General features: G+C 37.8%; 1 protein-coding gene and 1 long non-coding RNA gene across 4 annotated transcripts in view; one reads left to right on the forward strand and one right to left on the reverse strand.

The window, feature by feature from the left end:
- The window catches only part of EXOC4 (exocyst complex component 4), a 755,174-nt gene that overhangs the window by 257,445 nt on the left and 475,932 nt on the right, over positions 1 to 21,797 (forward strand). The window lies entirely within an intron of this gene.
- The window catches only part of LOC121474542, a 68,268-nt gene that overhangs the window by 38,754 nt on the left and 7,717 nt on the right, over positions 1 to 21,797 (reverse strand). The window contains exons 2-3 of one of the 2 annotated variants that reach the window (XR_005983425.1): positions 15,363 to 15,460; positions 4,555 to 4,649 (exon numbers count right to left, since the gene is read on the reverse strand). This is a non-coding gene — a long non-coding RNA (uncharacterized LOC121474542). The remainder of the gene's footprint in view (positions 1 to 4,554; positions 4,650 to 15,362; positions 15,461 to 21,797) is intronic. The other variant, XR_005983426.1, reaches the window with a different exon arrangement.

Consider the following 21,797-nt stretch of genomic DNA (forward strand, 5'->3'; position numbering starts at 1 on the left):
TCCAGGATCATGCCCTGGGCTTAAGGCAGCGCTAAACCGCTGAGTCACCGGGGCTGCCCACAATTGTATTTTTAATACAATTAGGACCATGAGGGCAGCCCCAGTGGCGCAGCGGTTTAGTGCAGCCTGCATCCTAGGGTGTGATCCTGGAGACCAGGGATAGAGTCCCACGTCAGGCTCCCTGCATGGAGCCTGCTTCTCTTTCTGCCTGTGTCTCTGCCTCTCTCTCTGTGTGTGTTTCTCATAAATAAATAAATAAATCTTAAAAACAAAAACAAAAACAAAAACAATTAGGACCATGAGAGATTTCACATTACAATAGGTAACAATACAGAAATTCGTGGTCCATCTTGTGAATTTTTTATGTCTCTATGAAATAATTAAGTTTAATTGGGCTAATCATCATCTTTATTTACTTTTATTTTATTATTATTTTTTTTAATTTTTTTATTTATTTACGATAGTCACAGAGAGATAGAGAGAGAGGCAGAGACACAGGCAGAGGGAGAAGCAGGCTCCATGCACCGGGAGCCCGACGTGGGATTCGATCCCGGGTCTCCAGGATCGCGCCCTGGGCCAAAGGCAAGCGCCAAACCCCTGCGCCACCCAGGGATCCCTACTTTTATTTTTTTATTGGAAATGACCCTCCCCATTTTTTTCAAACAATTTGAGAATTTGAACACTACCCAGGAAGCACATGTTAGGTATGCCATCTCTGAAAATCTATGCCAGAGGGCACCTGGATTAATTTTCTGTGTTTGAATGTTACCTACTCCATTCTTAGGCACTTCTGGGTGGCATCTCTGAATACTTTTGAAGGATGTTGGCCATTAACACTTGGGAATAACAATGCATGGTGCTTTTAGGTGTGAATCATCAACACAGGAATATTTGTATTTTAAAGAAAAATCTTATCTGTGGACTTCTCTGTGGTCTTTACTTGGTGGATATTTGAGCAGTGTGATAAACTAGGCAGTAATATGAGGGAAAAGAAGTTTTGTCATGGCACTATATTTGCATTATGTGAGGAGTTACCTTTCCAGTGATGAAGGCAGAGGCTTAATTCTCTCTTCTGGTGGTTGTGCACTTTTGATTCTTGATCCTATCTTTTTTTTTTTTTTTAAGTATACAGTGTAACTCCATTTTATAAACTTACTTTAAAAATTATTTTGGGGATCCCTGGGAGGCGCAGCGGTTTGGCGCCTGCCTTTGGCCCAGGGCGCGATCCTGGAGACCCGGGATCGAATCCCATGTCGGGCTCCCGGTGCATGGAGCCTGCTTCTCCCTCTGCCTGTGTCTCTGTCTCTGTCTCTCTCTCTCTCTCTGTGTGATTATCATAAATAAATAAAAAAATTAAACACAAAAAAATTATTTTGAAATAATATGTCACTTAGAAAATGCCCATTTTTTTCCTTTTTGTAATATAGTTGACATACAACAGTAAGTTTAAAGTGTATATAACATGTTGATTTGATATATTTATATATTGTCATGTGATTGCCATCATGGTATTAGCTAATACCGCTATCACATAATTATAATTTCATTTATTATGGTGAAAATAGCAGCTAATATCTAGTCTTTTAGCACCTCTGCAGTCTATAATACAGTATTGTTGATTGTGACCACCAAGTTGTGCATAAGGTCTCCAGGAGTTATCTACTGGTGGGCAAGTTTGTACCCTTGTTCCAATTTTCCCAACTCCTCAACCCTTGATGACCACCATTCTAATCACAAGTTCAGCCTTTTCAGATTCTACATATAAATATTATTGTATAGTATTTGTTTTTTCTGACTGACTTATCTCACTTAGCATAATGCCCTTACTGTCCGGTTGTGTTGTCATAAATGGCAGAATGGCCTTCACTCTCCCGGTTGAATAACATTTCATTGTGTGTGTGTGTGTGTGTGTGTGTGTGTGTGTGTACACGCTATATATACTCTATATATACTCTATATATACACTATATATATATATATATATATATATATATGTACACACACCACATCATTATCCATTCATCCATTGGTGGACACACAGGTGTTCCCATATTTCAGCTATTATGAATAATGCTATAATAAATATGGGAATACAGGTATCTCTTGGATATCCTGTTTTCATTTTCTTTAGATATATACCTAGAAGTGGAATTTTTGGATCATATGACAATTCTATTTTTAATTTTTTGAGGAACCTCTATATCGTTTTACATAGTATCTATACTAATCTACATTACCACCAGTGGTGTACAGGTGTTCTCTCATTTCCACATACTTGCTTACACTTATCTTTTGTCTTCTTGACTAGAGTGAGAGAATGCCTCCTTAAAGGTATTTACAAAAGTGGTTTGAAATGGTTTCAAAGTGATTTAGTGAATGGCATTAACTTTATATTTGCCTATCAGTACCAGTTTTATTTTTCTTTGTATTAAGGAAAATGTGAGTTGTTCTTTTCAAACTGATGGATTCAGAATTAAAATTAGAGATTAAAAATATTAATAAGTGTATTTAGACTGGAGATACATCAGTTGAGAACTATAAGATGACCACAGTTGTCAAAATAATTTTTTGCTTATTTTCATTAGATCAGAAGTGTAATAGCTTGTGCGTTTTTGGAAACTTTACCTTTTTAGATTTGTCCCTAAACTCTTTGTTGGCTTTGCAGTGTGGTTTTTGATATTTAGTTCCCTTCCGTAATTATTTAAGAAGGCAATCAGGTTTTTTAGAACTCTCCCAAAACTCTTTTTGCATGTAGATTGAGTATCCCAATATAATCTCTTTATAGCCTAAGATTTTTCCCTAAGACAGATTTGTATGTTTCTATTTAATTTACTATTTATATTTATTTCATTATTTCTTAGGAGTTTCAGTATGTTGTTCAGTTGATATTTCCTAGTGTTGAGTTTCAGAGGAGTATTTTTGTACTCTCAGTATTTAGGGGCACCGAGTGGCTTAGTGCATTAATGTCTGACTCTTGGTTCTTTTCTTTTTTTTTTAAAGGTTTTATTTATTTATTCGTGAGAGACACACAGAGAGGCAGAGACACAGGCAGAGGGAGAAGCAGGCTCCATGCAGGGAGCAAGATGTGGGACTTGGTCCCAGGCCTCCAGGATCACGCCCCAGGCCGAAGGTGTGGCTAAATTGCTGAGCCACTGGGGCTGCCCTGACTATTGGTTTCAACTCAGGTCATGATCTCAGGGTTGTGAGATCGAGTCCCATATGAGGCTCCCCCTCAGTGAGACCTTGCTGTGCGGTTCTCTCCCTCTGTCCCTTACCCCATTTGTGTATGTGTGCATTCTCCCTCTCTCAGATAAATAAATATTTTAAAAATATATATATAGGGGATCCCTGGGTGGCTCAGTGGTTTAGCACCTGCCTCTAGCTCAGGGTGTGATGCTGGAGTCCCGGGATTGAATCCCATGTCAGGCTCCCTGCATGGAGGCTGCTTCTTCCTCTGCCTATGTCTCTGTCTCTCTCTCTCTGTCTCTCATGAATAAATAAATATAATTTAAAAATATATATATATATATATCTAATGGTTATACCGTGGATAAGTTCCTTTCTTCATTTTACCTGATTCTTTAATTCTATTTTTGCTTGAGTTGCTCAGCTTGACCCATCTTTCAGACAATAAGTTTTCATATATTTAATAACTATTATTAGGTTATCCTTATGCTATCTTTTCTTCAGCTACAATAATCGCAGTTCCTTTAACCTTTTTTCTATACAGGCTTTAATAATTTTAGTGGCTCCTCCTAGATTTTCTTTAGAGAATAGTACTATGAGATTATAAAATGAACCTCCTGGTGGAAGTGCGCTCGTCGTTTATCCTACATATCAGTCAAATTCTTAGAGATCTTCAAACTGAAGCCTCCATGGGAACATTTATTATTTGTTCAAATATGGCCATAAAAATCGACTTTGCAATCATATTGAGTCATCTTGACAGTGCTGTGAGTGACAGAAACTCATCTGCTGGCTAGGTTTTAAAAATGATAAATGGGCCCTCAGTCTTTAGTTAGCCTAGAAATGAAATTAAGTTTATCTTATTTCTCCAAGAAATAGCATTACTTAGAAAATTTTGAATTATACCTTTTTCAATGAAGTTAAATAGTAAAGGCTAGGGGCTACATTTTGATTATCATTATATACATGTATTTCTTGCTGGGCTTTTAGCACCAAATAATGGTGCTTTGGGAAAGTGGAAGTGTTAAGATCTCAGCATATATTTCCTGAAGAGAACAAAAGATTCCCCATCAACTCTGCTTGCAACCTAACTTGAAAATTATACTCAAATAGACTGAAAAATACATGTTTAAGATGAATTTTTACCAGGTATCGTGCTTTGATTTTTTTTTTTCAGATCTAAAATAAATTTTTAAATCTTGATCATCTCAGCGTGTGGAGGACTAATGTTTTATCTGTCTTCCTTCTAGTCCTCTAATCATTTAAAGATCAAGTTAAATTGAAATCGAGTACAATTCCTGCTGGTAAAGTGACTTTTATAGTAACTTACAGCCATTCATTTGTTTTCCCAGTAGGAAACTGATTTACCTTACTTCTCCATGTGGTTCTGATATCTTTGTTTTGAAATTGTCTTTTCTTTGTCAGTCAGGATCAAGGACTTCAGAACCCATTTTTATCAACTCCTAGAACAAATTAAATTAGGTCACCTCACAGTGTCTAATGCCTTTTTCTTCTGCATCTTAAATGAAATTCAGAACCTCAGCACTGTCATGTTTTTCCCCTTTTCTCTATTCTTGTTCTCCAAGACCATGCTAATAAGTTTGTTAGATGGTATTTTGTCAAATTTGAGGTTTAACCAAATCAAGGGAATTAAAGTAGTAACCTTTTATGTGTTGTTTCTAAAGCAACAGGATATTGATGTGTTGGATTGATTGGCTGAGGAGAAAACATTGTTATCTTCCTTTTGTAGATTTCCTTCCATCTTTTTTCCTGGTCCCCAGGCCTCAGCTGCTGTATCTCTGTGAAGCATGCTGACCAGGAAAAAAGAAGGAAGGAAATCTACAAATAATAGAGAAGGCTTGAAGGAGTGGGAGGTTAAGTCTTTACCTTTTGTTCTGATTATTTTGCTAATTCCATTTGTTTGGTTGTTTTGAAAGCTGGGGGGATCTTTGGATATGCTTGGTGGTTGAAAATTTGCAAGGGATAAAAAGATTAAACAATTTTTTTTTCTTGCTTGGTTGTCATTTTCTCTGCCAAATACTCCTGAAGGAGATATTTTACCCCTCCAACTTGTTAGGTTCAAGACTCTTGCTTTATGGAGAAAAAGTATAGTAATGCCTCATTTGTCAGTATCATTAAGGAATGAAGTATCTCTCAAAAGTTAATTTTCCAGATAACTAAATCCTACCACTAGGAATCACATTGGCGTTCAGTGGACACTGTATGGGCTTTTGAGTCACATCCAAGTAAGAATTCTAGCTCTCCCAGTTTTTAGAAGTTGAACTAATTGTCAGACCTCTCTGAGCTTCAATGTCATCTTTTTTTTTTTTAATGTCCTCTTTTCTAAAGATGATTTTGTAACAGTGCCCATGTCAGTGCTTCATTCTGAGGATTATTAAATTTTTTTTTTAATTTTTATTTATTTATGATAGTCACAGAGAGATAGAGAGAGAGGCAGAGACACAGGCAGAGGGAGAAGCAGGCTCCATGCACCGGGAGCCAGACGTGGGATTCGATCCCGGGTCTCTGGGATCGCGCCCTGGGCCAAAGGCAGGCGCCAAACCGCTGCGCCACCCAGGGATCCCTTCATTCTGAGGATTAAACCTGTATGAAATACCTAGAACAGCCCTTGATATCAGAGGGCCGTTAGGTTCTTTGTTCTTTCGTATTGAATATCATAACTTGATTCAACTTTCCTTTCTCTGATATCTTCACGTTCTTATGTTCATGAAAACATTTAGATTTTATATCCAAATAGTTTTCTTGTCTTTCCATATTTGCTACTGTTTGCCAGTTCACATTCCTTTACATGACTCACTAGAACTGTTTTTGATGCTAAAGGATTTAAAAAGCTGCCTAGTTTTTTTTTTTTAATTATTATTTATTTATGATAGTCACAGAGAGAGAGAGAGAGAGGCAGAGACACAGGCAGAGGGAGAAGCAGGCTCCATGCACCGGGAGCCCGATGTGGGATTCGATCCCGGGTCTCCAGGATCGCGCCCTGGGCCAAAGGCAGGCGCCAAACTGCTGCGCCACCCAGGGATCCCAAAGCTGCCTAGTTTGACTATTCTCCTAATAGTTGAATTTACTCTGCATTACTTCTGTTGGTTTTCCAGTCTACATCTTTGCTTAAGCACACTGGTCCTAGTTGGGCCCCAACTAGTTTCAGAGAACAGGCTCATCTCAGTCTCCCATGACCACCCTGGAGATTCATGAGGGGGGCCAGCAATGGATATTCTTGATCATTTCAATTGGTTCAAATCACTCATAGAAAATGGATGCTCATTACAGACATGATTTGACCTGTCTGGAGGAGAACTGGCTGATTTACTTTTCTTGCTCTAGAAACTGTACATCTCTTAATTAATCTAATATTACTCTAGATGTATCTTATAACACACTTTATTGATTGATCCTGACTTTTAAGCCTTCTTTATTCGTGCCATTTTAAAGCAGATTTGTCCACTTTAATTTTAAGATCAAGTTTATTGAGATTTCATTCACATAAAGCGAAATTCATTCTTTCAGGTGCACAGTTTGATGAGTTTTGACAAATGTATACAGTCATGTAACCATCACCACAGCTGATAGCTAGAACATTTTCTTCACCCCCAAAAGTTCCCTTGTGCCCCTTTATAGTTATTCTCTTTCCTTACCCCCAGCCTCTGGCACCTTTCCTGTTGTTTTAACTTTGCCTTTTCTAGATACTTTTGTATTCTTACATGGCTGATTTTTCTGCTTTAATGTAGAACTTAATCTTTATTATTTTAAATTTTTCTTTCATCGTTGCTTGGATGCATTGATAGCTCTAGATTGTCATGATCTCCTGGAATCCTAATTGTTTGTATTGTCTTCCCAGTCTCATGCATGAACTTGATAGGCCTTTTGTTCTATTTTTCACTTATGTTGTCAAAAAGTAAAAGACTGACCAAAGAACTGAGCAAAGAACAGAACCTTTGTTTGATACTAAGAACATTTTCTGTGTTGACATTTAGTCACTTACGAGTCTCCTTTTGTGTTGTGCTTTAATCTGTCTGTGGGACCCAGAAAATTTAACAAAAATCCCCTACCCCTGGCCAAGCAGAGCAGGACTGACTCCATTTTGTGCTGTACCCGCCTTGCGCCGACCTGGTTAGAGCACTGCCCCACCCTAGTCAGGACCAGGGCACACCTTAATCGGAAATTGGCTCAGTGATAGGTCGACCTGCTTATTGCTTAGGGCACTGCCCCACCCTAGTCAAATCCAGGGCACACCCTAACCGGAAATCCGGCTCAGTGATAGGCCAGTTCAAATGGATACTTTAGGATAAAATGCAACTCAATCGCCACCTGCAAGTGGACCAGCATGACTGTGCAACTTTCTGCATATCCCATTGGCCACTGGCCCCTATAACATTGCTAAGCCTCTTAGTCTCGGGGTCCAAGTCCCTGCTCCACTGTGTCGGGTATACCTGGACCCAAGCTCGAGCTTGTAAATAAACCCTCGTGTGTTTGCATCGGTGTTGGCTCCTTGGTGGTTTCTCAGATTCGCAACCTTGGGCACAACATGTCCAAGAATATTACTCTATTTCTATTTATTCATTTATTTTAACCTAGGACAACACAAGAAGCTTTGGCAGGTGGAATACTGGAGCGCAATTTTCATTCTGCCATTTCCATTACATAATAGTCTAACCTCTTCTGCCCACTGGTGGGACTTTGAAAGTATCATACGGTACATTGTTTATTAAAACCCGTTTCTCTCTGTCATTTCTTTTCCCTGACAGGTTTATATTTGAAATGTGTATATATATGCCTAGTACTTTACATTAACCATAAGAGGTAAGAAACCAATGAATTTTGTTTCTCAACTGATTTTTTTCTTACAAATCAAAATTTTTGTGGAGTATGTTGTAAGAAGCTCTGTATTTGAATGGAAGCCATGGTTTTTGTTATGAAACTTGGGTCACTTTCATTAAGGTATTAACCCTACAGTGCTAGGGAAGAGAAGATATGTAGTAAATGAGTTCCATTGGCCAAATAAACTCTTTGAGGGCAGGTACCACATCTCCCTTGTGTACTACTCTGATGCCAGTATCAAGCAGAATGTCAGATACACAGTGGGTATACTCTTTAGAGAAAGATATCTACTACAGCCCAACCCTTCCATAGCAGAATGTACTGTATTCAGAACCACACTCTGTTTAGACTTCTTTTGTTATACAGCTCTGGTTGTCATTTACAATAATAGTTATTTTTCCTGCGTGAATTTAAATAATAAAGGTTTTTAAAAAATCAGAGCTTCTTGATTAAGACTGTAAAACCCCTATCTCTGAGCAAGTTCTAGTATTTAATGACATCAGCTTTGTTAAACAGTAATGGCCTCGCCCATTATTAGTACCAGCAGCATCATTAATACAAGGCCTTTTATATTGTAGGATCAATTTTTAATGGATTAAAAAAGCAGAAAGCATTCAAATTTAGGTGAGATAGAACTGCATGAAGGTTGTCCACTGTCCTTAACCCTACAAATGAGAGAATGGTGCTAGCTTCAGAATTATCACCTGTGATGGTCTTTTTGAGGTGCCAACCTGATTAGGCTATAGTTCTCAGTTAATTCAATAAAACACTCATCTAACTGATACTGTGAAGGTTATTTTGGGGCTGTGATTAAAGTCCAGAATCAGCTGACTTGAAGTGTGGGGAGATCCTTACTATGGGTGGGCCTGATTGCACCAGCCAAAGGCCTTAAAAGCAGAGATGCCACTTGTTTGAAGAAGAAATTCTGTCTGTGGACAGCAACTTCAGTTCGAGCCTGAGAGGTAGCACCTGGCCTTCTTTGAGAGACTGCCCTGTGGGTTTCAGAGTTGCCAGGCAGCCTCCAATGACTTCCTTCTAGTCTCTTCACCATTATCTCCTACTGGTACTGTTTCTCTGGTTGAACCATGACTGATAAATTACCCCTCAGATAGGTGGTTTCTGATAATCTTATAATGAAAATTGTGATGCCAAGCATGGTTCCTAATACATAAGTCAGTTGCTGTGTGACCCTTATTAGATGAGAAATACTTCCATTCTGCATGCTTTCTTTCTGATACACAGCTGCCATAAACTGCACTGCTGTAGCTACTCACTGCTTTGACATTTGATTTTTTTTTAAATCCAGGTTTTTCTTCCGAAAGAAAGTTTCATCTTGTGATTTATTTTTTTTTTCTGGGCTAGAGTATAGGGAGATACTGTTTTTGTAATTTTAGTTGTTTTGAAATTGCTCTGTTTACTTTTTTGGAAGGAGGAAAGTAACTGCTGTGCATTTTGATTTACTGTATTTAGTAGTTAGATGTAGGATATGTTAGCATAAGGTTGAAAATGTGAATGTTCTAGAGCACCAGTACAGAGAATTGATACAGAGAGGATGTCAGTTATTCTGACGATATAGTCCAGGATTTTGTCACATGCTGATAAAGTGCCAAAGCATATGGATCTCCATATGGTGTTTCTTTTGGGGTCCTTACCACCTGTAATCTAGCTGATTTTCATTCATTTAAATTTTTCCAAGAGGTAAGCAAACTAAATATGGAGATGGAAATAATATGCTCGTATTAAAATGCTGAAGTTGGGGATGAGTTACTATTATTATAATAATTACCAAGAAAAAAGAATAATTCATTAACGGAGTGCATTAGTGCTATAGCAGTAGTGTTTCTATTATCTCATTAACAGCGGGGAGCAGTGTATCCATTTCTGACTTGTGGAGTGGAGAGGGATATTAATTTTTTTATTTATTGAGTCTTTATGAGAAGATAGAGTTGGATCATTTTGGACATGTTTAAACATAATAATAATGAATTTAAGCATGTTTTCATGGTTCAGGAATAATGGTATTATGAATGGCATTTGGCATTTTGATTGAATGTAAAAAGTAATAAAACTAGTTGCATTCTGACTTCATGATATTGCAGTTGTTTTATATCATTAAGAATCTTTGATTTCAGAAAAAAAAAAATTACTCCATTGAACCTGGTTTTCAGACCTCATAAAAATGTTCCTCTAAGCTCCAGACAGAGTTATTGGTTTATATGTCAGCTGGCATTATTTTACATTGCATCTGAAATGTTTTAGCTTCTCTTCAAAGCAGGTGTTTTAATAGGGCAGAAATCATTGAAGATGTCTGTGTTACTGTTGTCATGTAAAAACAAAAAAGGTACTTCTTTTGTATAGTTTAAGACACATCTGAGACTTTTAACTGGGTGTATTTTATTGATACCCAGGTGTTTGGGAAATTGAGGCATAATTATTGACATTTGAAGTTATTTCAAAAGCCAAGATACACTAGGAATTACTCTTTTCTATCACAGCCACCCCCAGGAGCATATGGCAAATTGAATAGTTATTGCTGATACTCAGTAGTGACTTGGAATGGGCTTGGAGGTAGGGATATCTCCAGTTGGGACTAGTGATGGAACCGATTGTATGCATCTAATCAACACAGCCCACTCAGACCACATAAATGTATCCACCATGGTATTTATAGCAGCTGGCAGTGTCTGGTGCAAAGTGCTAAACACCGTATTTTCTGATAATAAAACATATTTTTCCATATTTAAGCATTTATGAAATCAAGGCACATATGTCATATTTCCCTTTTTCAAAAATTAATAAATCTTTGAACAAGATATGTTTGAGATAACAAAGGAAGGAAGAGAACCACCCTTCCTCATGTCTGATATGTTTGCTATTTTTGTACAGTTGAAGGATCCTTGAATTGATGTGCACTGAACTTTGATACTACCCTTGCCATTTCCTGGTGGGCTGGTGGCTTTGGGCACGTCTCAGGCACTGATTCTTCATTGTTCAGGTAGGGCCAGTATTATATGCCCTACTTTACAGGATTATTATGAGAATCAAATATGATAATAGATATGAAATGTTTTATAAAAAATGATGTACATTTAAAATATATTATTAAATCACAGTGTGTCTAATTTATTTTTTTCTCATTGCTACTGCCCCAATTAATTCAGGCCTTTTGCTACCTCACATGTAGTAGATTACATCTGTCTTCTACTAAAGAAATTCATTATCTCTGTTTTTTTTTTTTAAGAATTTATTTATTTATTCATGAAAGACCCAGAGAGAGAGAGAGAGAGAGGCAGAAACATAGGCAGAGGGAGAAGCAGGCCCCATGCAGGGAGCGCAAGGAGAGACTTGATCCCAGGACTCCAGGACCACGCCCCGGGCCATGCCCTTAGCAGGCGCTAAACCACTGAGCCACCCAGGGAGGGATCCCCTTATTTCTGTTTTTTATGGAATATATTGAGTAGTGTTCAAATAATATTCCAAATATGTTGCTTTCCTTCTCAAGACTTCATTATGTCTTAAACTTCTTCCTCTCAATCCACTCCCTGAACTCTTTATTATTCTGGCTCTTAATCCTTGCCACCTCTGGGGGCTTTACATGTGCTATGAGTTCTCCCTAGAATCCTTTGTCCCTTCTAAACTTAATTTGTAAAAAAAAAAACAAAACTTAATTTGTATCCACTCAATACAATCTATCTTGCAAAGTCCATCTCAAATACGATTTTCTGCCCTTAAGTATCTTCCTTACTTTACCAGACTCAAATTTTCCTTTATAGAAATGGAGTAGGTCATGGGAACCAGCAATAAGGAGTGACAGCCTGGGGAAGTCATTAGGGCCCAGTTTGATTTTCTATGTTCCCAAATGTGGTGAGAGGTGATCGCAGGGTTTGTTTTGCTGCTGGGAAATTTAAAGCTCTGGTAGATTTTTTTTTATATATATAAAGATTTTACTTATTTATTCATGAAAGACACAGAGAGAAAGAGAGAGAGAGAATGAGAGAGAGAGAGAATGAGGCAGAGAGAGAGAGAGAGAGAGGCAGAGACACAGGCAGAGGGAGAAGCAGGCTCTAAGCAGGAAGCCTGATGTGGGACTCGATCCTGGGTCTCCAAGATCAGGCCCTGGGCTGAAGGCAGTGCTAAACCGCTGAGCCAAACCCGGGCTGCCTCTGGTAGGTGTTTTTTTTTTTTTTTTTCCCCTCTGGTAGGTTTTTAACTCAAACGTAGCATGTCACCACCACCACCTTCTGCCCCCACTCATGTCTATTCTATGGTGCTTAAGCTTTACCTAATAAGTAGATTTTTATGTGGATCTATAAATATTTTATTAAATATATATAATACAAATTTTAAATCTTAGAATGTAAATTCCTTAGCAAATGTGTTGAGAGGTAAGCTGTCTTGAAAGTGAAAATTCAGTTGTGTATTGGAACACTTGTTTATCTGTTTTATAAATTTATATATCTGAGTATCAGCTTAAGTCATGCTTTATCCCATGTTAGTGTTAATATCTATAGGAATGCAACCCAGGCCTTTTCCTGAAAGCTGTAAACATAATAGGCTATATTACTGTTAATCAAACTTTAAACGTTAGCTTTCAGTGAAGTCTTTATTGCTAATAAGTCTTGAGTAAAAAGAATCTTGAAATATTTATTTTATGTAAGTAGGTAGGTAGGTAAGCAAAGCAATGGAGGTTTATTAAGCAGAGAAACAGAAAGCTCTTAAAAGTGAGAGGGGTCTGGACAGGGTTGCCCTTGAAATATGTTTAAATTCTAAGTTTCTAAGCTAGCTACACTGAAAATAGAATTATTATCATTTTGGTGTATTTCAAAATAAATTGATCTAGGGTGAGAAGCTCATTGCTTCTGTCCTTCAACCTTCTTCCAGCACCAGGGTGGTGTCTCTGCCCCTCTGTCTGTTCTGTGCTTCATAATACAGCCAAATAGACTTTTCTCTAGGATTCTGATCCATGGTAATTTTATTACTCTCAGAGTGCATTTCAGGTTTTAGGCTTGGTCTCCATTGTCATTTTTGTCTTCATTACTCTACATGAGCCTGCTCTGTCCCAGGCCTGCCTGTCATGCTACAGGCTAGCATTCTTTGTATCACTTTTCATCAGTAGAGCCCTGCCTGGCCTCTTAGACTTCAATGTCTTCTCTTACCTGTTTCAGTAGTTCCTCATATATTGACAACCATCACATTGCCTTACAATTTTTTTTTATTTATACATTTGTCTTCCAAATTTGACTGTGAGATCCTTATGGGCAAGAATCCTAGCTTACTAATTTTTTTCTGTTAATCACCCTGTGCATGGGCAGCCCCAGTGGCTTAGTGGTTTAGCGTGCCTTCAGCCCCAGGTGTGATCCTAGAGACCCAGGATCGAGTCCCATGTCGGGCTCCCTGCATGGAGCCTGCTTCTCCCTCTACCTGTGTCTCTGCCTCTCTCATTCTCTCTCTCTCTCTCTCTCTCTCTCTCTCTCTCTCTCTGTGTCTCCGTGTCTCTCATGAATAAAGAAATAAAATCTTAAAAAAAAAAAATCACCCTGTGCCTTCCAACTTACATGCAGTAAATGTTTGTGGAATCAAAAGGTGGATTAACGGGGACAAACTGGTGGTTGCCAGAGAGGATGTGGTGGTGGAAAGGGGTGAATAAAGGAGGATTAAGAGTACACTTATCTTGATGAACACTGAAAAATGTATAGAATTGTGGAATCATTGTATTTTACACCTGGAAGTAATGTAACACTGTATGTTAATTATACTTCAATTAAAAAAAGATAGGTTAACAAGCAGAAGATTCTTCATCTTCTAGTTCCCTTTCGGTGTAGCAGTGTGTCAGAAAATATGTAGAAACCTCCAAGACATTGCTATGGATGGAAAATATTTGGGCAAGCAGTAGATTAGAAGTTATTGGAAAAATGAATGTAGCCTGTAATGCCCCTGGGGTCTGGATTAATTCCTATAACACAGAATGGCCTGGGCAAGTTATTTATCTAAATAACAATGAACAGATATTTACTGAGTGCCCCATCAGGCTAGGGAGCTGTGGAAATTTGGCTATTCTGTGTAGAGAATAAGGCATCTAGATAGATCGAAAAAGAAGCAATAATTAAAATACCTTTTTTCTTTGCTGGTCACTGGGTATGTAGTGGTTGAGAATATAGTACATAAGCTATATATTAACTCTTTTCCCAGGTAAGACTTTTCATGTCTCATCCTCAAAGATAACCTATAATAATTTTTTTAGGTACATTTTTTTCTTTACAATAGTTCCTTTTTTTTTTTTAAAGTAAAACCTAAACGCTCCTATTTTAATTTTATTTTTTAAATAAAATTTAAAGGCAGTAACTTTGTTTTTCTATGAACCACGTTTATATTCAGAAGCCCTCGGGTTCCTTCAAATACATGCAGAAATAACCCAGACTCCAGAATCAGACCTCTGGATTTACATTTAAATTTTGTCTTTGCTCCTTGAGCTGCATGAGTTTAGACAATTGCCTTTAGCATCGCTTAGCTGTTTTGGTCATCTACAAAATAAGACAGGGGTGGTACCTACCTCATAGGGTAATTCTGAGAATAAATAGATAACACACTAGACTGTCACCGATGGCTGCTAGCTGTGGTAACATACACGCAATACGCAACTGTTTTCAAAGTGACAATAACAGCATGACACTTCTCCATAGCAGGCAAAAATGCAGTTTTTTTTTTAAATTTACAAAATGTTGAATGTTTCACCTTTTATACATGAGCACATAGGGTAGTTATGCTTTTACAGTAGAGTTGACCAGGCGTGTTAGGTTGTTTGTGACAGAAACAGGATGAGTGCATCCCCAAGGAAAATTGTGACCACTTGGGGTGATTTTTCCACTGATTCCCTGTAAACTGCTGCCCATAGTGACATTGTTGCTGTGTAGCCTGGTGCCTGTACTCTGTGTCACCAGATATGCTCCTAATGGATTGCCGTAATTTTAATGAAATCCAGTCTTGCTGAATCACTAAACCTGCTTTCTCCTAGAAGGCTCTTTATTGGGGGCTGACAGATCACCTCTCCAGAGCCTTCAGACGTCCTGGCTCTCTAATTCTTCTCCATAACGAGTTTTTGTGCTGCATGATAAAATATTCATGTTAAAATAGGTTCTAAACTAATTATCTGCAACCAGCAGTTGCCACTGCAGTCATTTGCTGTTAGCTGGGCTCAAGTTAATGGCTTGTATTTCAGTACAAATAGTCCCTTCTGGCTGTTTCCTGTTGCTGATTCTTATCCTAAATAGAATTTCCATAGGAATCCAGAGTTAATTCTTCTTATTTTGAGAGGAGATTTCTTGCCCTACTTTACCCACCTCATTTTGTTAGGATGAGCTTGATTTTAGTGTCCAGTAACTTCATGTTCCCCTCCATCTTCAGTTCCTGCATCACTGCCAGATTCACGACCCCCACACTGGCCAGAGAGAAAAAGTAGTCAGGTTCCCCACTTCACATTTAATAGAATATACTGCATCAGATTTTTAAAAAAATAAAAAGCTCCAGGATAAGGATGAATTTTGGTGTTTCAGATAAGCATTTCTGCCTAGATGTCTGAGACCTACAGAAGGAGTCTTAAGAGAATTAACCACTTTGGAAAGAATTCTGGGGCTGGATATGAAGAAAAGAAGACATTAATGGAGGGGCACCTGGGCAGCTCAATGGGTTAAGCATCTGCCTTCGGGTCAGGTCATGGTCTTGGGGTTCTGGGATTGAGCACACCCCTTCTCCCCCCACCCCACATGGGGCTCCCTGTCCAGTGGGGAGTCTGCTTCTCCCTCTTCTCTCATGCTCTTTCTCTCTTTCGAATAAATAAATAAAATCTTTAAAAAAATGACACTAATGGAGTGGTTTTGGTGGGAATTGGTGGAAATGATGAATGAAATGCTGAAATGGTGGATTCAAGAGCAGAGGGCTAAAAAAAAAAAAAGAGCAGAGGGCTAAGGACTTTGTTTCCAGGTAATCTGAAGTGAAGCAGAAGTGAAATGAGAAGAAGTCAAGCAAGCAAGGGTACCTTTCCCATATCCAAAGACTGGATTGGGTTTCCTCCCCAGGTTTTTCATTGACCCTTTCTGCTCCCCTGTGTTTCAGCAGTGAGTGAGCGTGAGTGAAGTTAAGTCAGAGAGAGAAATTGCGTTGTTAGGTAGAGGGTGGGCTTTCTTTGGAGACTTGTGTGCATCATGTTGGTCATTGAGCTCTTCAGAAAGCAGCAGCTGACCTAGAGCAGTTAACTGGGGTATTTGACCAGGAGATGTCCATCCCTTCCACATAAATAATACAGCTTTTATTCAACCCATTTTGCTTATTAGACTGTTGTAGGTATCATATTCTTAAATACCACCTGGCCTCCTCTCTTCCTTCTCAAGAAAACAAACAAAAACCTGAAGTTGCATATTGATTCTCTACCAGTTAATTGATACATGCCACATGCATTCTATAAATGACCAATGGATTTCATGAGCCTAGTGTTAATGATTTAGTTTTAAAATCAAAGCCTTCATTTTTCATGAGCTTTGAAAAAATTAGAATTTCATTTTGAGTACATAGTTACTAGATTCATACCCTTAGAACCTGTCCGGATGTTGAGATACAGGTGTGTGGTGCATAAAACATGCATGATTCTTACGGAGCTCTAAATAGTAAAGAAAATTCTCCTGATACTAACTGCCCAAATCCAGCAGTCCATTTTTCATTGTACTTAAAAGAGCACAAGCATGGAGAATTAGTATGATAACTGTTTTCCCCTCATGCGTTGTTTCTGACCTGTGTCATATGTTTGTTAATTCATCTGCTTTTTATTCCTTGATCAAAGCCAGAATATGCCTGTTAAAACACCCACAGTGAGACGCTTCCTGAAAGGAAATGTTAGCAGACATTTTGGTTCTCTTCTTTCTTTTTTTAGTAAAAACATTTTTGTCCTGGAATCTGTTATAAATGTGATTCCCAGGAAATTTGTAAAAGGGAAACCTAATAACAGTGTTAGAATTGTGGCTTGTTCAGGTATAACTTGAAATTAAGGGTTATTACATATTTTATATTCATTTATTAGCTATAACTTCATAATAATCAATTTCTTCAGTTAAATATATGACTAATTGTTTTAAGTTCATAAAATACCTCAGGCATTTTTGGATGGATGTGTAGACATTAACTATTTTATTTTATTTTTTATTTATTTATTTTTTTTGACATTAACTATTTTAATGGGAAAAATGTATTTAAGCTAACACCTCCCTGCTTTTAATGTTAAAACAATAATTTCAGAAACTACAAACAAATGTTTATACATATTCTTTAAATCTCTTTCCTCTTCCTTTTTCAGTGTTTTTTTAAAGGAATTAATATTTTCTGTTTTTCTGAAAGTCTCCATACACATAGAAGTATTCACTAAAGAGAGAAAAGATGTAAATTGTATTTAATGGAATCCTGATCATTTAAGATGTTTCAGAGTTAATGCTGCTGATACTTCTTTAAATCATCTATTAAGCTCTCAGTTGCCCAGATGGAGAATGATAACTGGTAGCCTCTAAGAGAAGCCTCCTTGGATACCATAAGACTGACCACATTAGTGCTCATTACTATTTTAAGATGGGAGGGCATATGAAGCAAAATCTATGATACTACACAGTAATTATGTAAATTGCTTATCCGATTTCAAGCAGTTCGACCACTTACCCCCAACTTTGGATTGCATTTGGTATGTATTTCTATTTTCTTCTTTCCAAATTGTCAAATTTCTCATCCTTTGACCATTTTTCTCTACTTCTTACTGATTTCTGGAAATGTTTTATTGTTAAATATGGAAAAATTATTTTCTCCCAGTTTGTTGCTCTTTTTCTTTTTTAAACCTTATTTGTAGTATCTATCATTATGCAAAAGTTTAAGATTTTGTGCCATTAATTTTGTCTTTTTCTTCCTCTACAGCTTCTCTGTCTTAAACCTTCCCTGAGATAACAACTTTGACCAGGGACTCGGATGCCATCAAGTTTTCATTCTCTTTCTCTGTCTCCATTTCTCATCATCTTATCTGTACCATATTGGTTTCATTCTTCTTACTATAGACTATCTTTGTATAAATGGCTCCTGAGCTTTTCATCTACCAGAAAGAGACTGAGTCTTGCTCTTTGGTCTAAAAATTTCAGTCTGAGTCATCTGCCCTTGACTGTGTCCTAGAAATGAAGTCATGTAAGAACATAGGCAGCCCCAACCAGAACCACATGGATAAAAGTGCAGTGACCAGTAAAAGGCTAATACTTCTTAGATGCCCACCTACCTTACTACCTTACATACATGGGTATGGTTCTGGGTTCTCTAGAAGTTATAATTTAGCTATTTACCTCTGTCCCAGTTCAATTCTCTTGTCTTCAGAAACCAGTAGGACAAGTACTTTCTAATTATTTTTTTAATATTACTGGCTGGTATTTGCTCTTCCAGATGAATTTTACAAGTAGCATGTCAAGTTCTGTTACACATTTTTGGGGGGGGATGAGAATATATTGAATTTATAGGTTTATAAGCTGAGAATGGGCTTCTTTTTCTGAGCTTACCTTCTAGAATCACGGTATATAACTTTCCATTTTTTTCGATGTATCTTTTATGTTAAACTATCTTAAATGGCCATATCAGTGTCAAATGAGTATTCGTTTGTGATTTCTCTTTAGCCAAATAAAACTTTATGGAATAATAATAATAATTTAGAGAACACATGTGAGTAAAAGAAGAAAAAATTTCCTGTAATCCTGCCACTCAGAGATAACACATTGCTTTGAGGTACATGATGGGTTGAATTTTAGGATACAACAAAATGGTACTTGTATCGGTTGGGAATGCATTCAATTGTAAGTAACAGGAAACCCAGTGATAGTAGGAGTTTATATTATTTACTGAAAAAGTCTGAAGATAGGCAGTTGGTTCAATGACTCAATGGAGTCAGAGCTTAGTCTGTATAGTTCTTTTGGCTTTTCTGTGGTAGTCATAAGATGGCTACTCCAGTGCAATCATTATATTCATGTTTGAGGCAAGAGAGTAAGGGATGGGATGTGTCAGTTTATCCCCGTGTTGCCAGAAAAAGAAAAGCTTTTTCAGACCACCTTGGCTTATGTCTGATCACTTGACCACTCCTCTGGCAGATAAGGTTGATCAAAGCCATATTTGGCATTTTAGTCTCATCATGGTGAGTGAGATTGGATCAGTTGTGGATAGCCAGTCAATACTGCCTGTCTTTGCACATAAGGTAAAAATCACCACTGGAAATATTTTAAACAGTACAAATCCAGTTCTGTGCCAAAGGTGATTAGGTTCCTCTACATCTTCTTAAGCCAGTATGTCCCAATACGTCTTAATTAAGTCCTCAGTTTTTCCCCCCCTCCAGTGTTTCTAAGAAGCCATTCTCTCTACTTGGCTACCACCTGTACAATGCAGAACAGAGTCCTAGAAACCCTAGAAATAATGTACACTTGGTTGTCATCAGCTTTAAATGCCATTCTTTGACTCATTAAGACTGGATTGCCTTAGCCATTCCTCATTAGTTGGAGTGGTGACTCTGTTTGGGTTTGTTCATTTGCTTTTTACTGTTAAAGAATAGTTGAACTTCTGGGAAGGGTGCTCTTGCTCTCAGTTCTGCTTGCCTGGTCCAGGCCATGCAGGCCCAGGGGTTGGTCTCTGTTACCATGATAGAAAAGACAGCCAGGTTTCACTAGGCCATGCCTGACCTCTGCATTAGACTCCTGGTGCTTCTCTGACTCTTGGGTTCTGCTTTACTACATTCCTCCACCTCCTGAAATTGCAGCCCTGTGTTTCTGGTTCTTGTGGTTCTCTGAAATCTCATTTATCTGGCACTTCCAGACTTGTCATTGTTATTAGGTCTTACCGCTTCTGTGGTCATGGCATACCCCTGACAAATAGAGTTCTTTCCTACCTAGGAAAAATATTAGCTTTAGTCTAACCATAGCTGTTCTCACAAGTGTGTGAAGAGCTGGAAAATTGCAATTAGTTTCAGATAAGCAGAGCTGAAATATTCTTGTTTTGTACCAAGGCAACAAATTGAAAGAAGGATTGAGGGCACTGAATCATTGTAGTGTCTAATGATACAACTAATGCATTATGGGGCTCATGTATCATACTGGGGCCTTGTTACTTCTGAAATCTAAAATAAAAGGATCTTAATATGTCCTTCGTAATCCTTGTGCCTCTTAATAAGAGCTTTTAATTTTAATTCCTGAGTTAGTCATCAAATTTCTCTGTTGCTAGCCTCCCTGTGGCCAAACAGAGTACTCATTAATTTTAATAATAGAAAGACTCATCAGGAATGTACTGGTCTGCAGGGATAGGCTGGTGACTCAAAGTCATGAAAAGAAGATGAAGTTTTTCTGGTCATTTCAGTGCCACTTGAAAAAGGAAAAAAACGAAACAAAACAGAACAATTCAGATGGCTATATATGGCCAAGGAGGACTATTTGTGATCAGCATTTGGGATGTTGAGTGTTAAATATCATTTGTTTGATTTGTACTGGTGGGTTGTCACACACTGCCATGAGTGGTCATTTTTAATGGCTATTTCTATTGACCTGCAAAATTGAAAGGGACTGAGGTGTTAGAAGAAAGGGTCACCATGTTTCTTAGTTACTAAAGTTTCCAGAATTAAATGGGCTTTTTTCTGAAGTCTGAAGTGTACATTTTTAAAAAGTTAATCAAAATTGGGCAAATTAGCTCTCTCAGGAACATCTGTAAGCATGGAGTTTCATTGCCCTGCAGCTGCTGTTAGCTGGGAGGTTTCCAGCTTTATTTCTCCATTACTTCCCTGTTGTTATAGGTCAGTTGATTTCCTCTTATCTCCTGTTGCCTGGGTTAGATGGGTTCGCTTGTATAGAAAAATGAAGATGCTCCATTTATTTTTAAGAACCTAAACACAAGTGCACTTCTCTGTTGGAGCATTTCCTCCAAACACCTGTTACTAGTTGAATTGAATCTGTACCAGCTGTAGCCCCGTTCTATGTGGTTGGAGTGGGAGGTGTCTGATACATGGTTCCTGTCTATGTTTTCATGGAAATGGATTTGGTAAAACTAAGTTGCATGAGTTGGAACAAATGAGCAAGCCCAATACTAGATGAAAAGCTTGCAAAATAGGGCCGTAAAACAGTGATTCAAATATACTTGCCTGCACTTTCAACATGAATGCAAAATTGGATGATGATAGCAATTTGTTTAGGCACAGTTGCCAGGAATTGAATTCATTACATGTTGAGACCACTCTCTGACACCAGCTACTTTGTCCATCTGAGTTTTCTTGCTGAGTTACCCACTTGGGCATGATTTTGTAGAATGGAGTTACTCTAGAGAAAAATATGAAGGTCTTGAGAATCTATTTTTGTTGACATGGGTATGAGTCATATTGAGCTTTATGGAAAGATGATTTGCTTGATATGAATTCTCATATTTTGCCTACTCAGTTGCAGATCAAATCAAGTTTTTACCTTTTTGCCCTCTTTCTCCAATTAAGAAGCTAAATTAGATGGTTTAGTTACTTTTTGTCATACTTTTAGCTTGTCTTACTAAACCAACTTCTAATGATCAATTTTGAAGATTAGAACCAGTCAAAATGCTGAAATTTAGGTGACTGACCAGTAGGATACAGGCTAAGATTTTCACTAGTCGCTTAGTATTTTTTTAAAGGTTTATAATATGTAAGGCCTTTGACATATGAGGACAGAAAGGAAACCAATATAAATTGATTATGTCCTAATCTCAGGCATAGC

This window comes from Vulpes lagopus, chromosome 13, assembly GCF_018345385.1.
Source record: "Vulpes lagopus strain Blue_001 chromosome 13, ASM1834538v1, whole genome shotgun sequence".
In the NCBI taxonomy this organism is placed as follows: Eukaryota; Metazoa; Chordata; class Mammalia; order Carnivora; family Canidae; genus Vulpes; species Vulpes lagopus.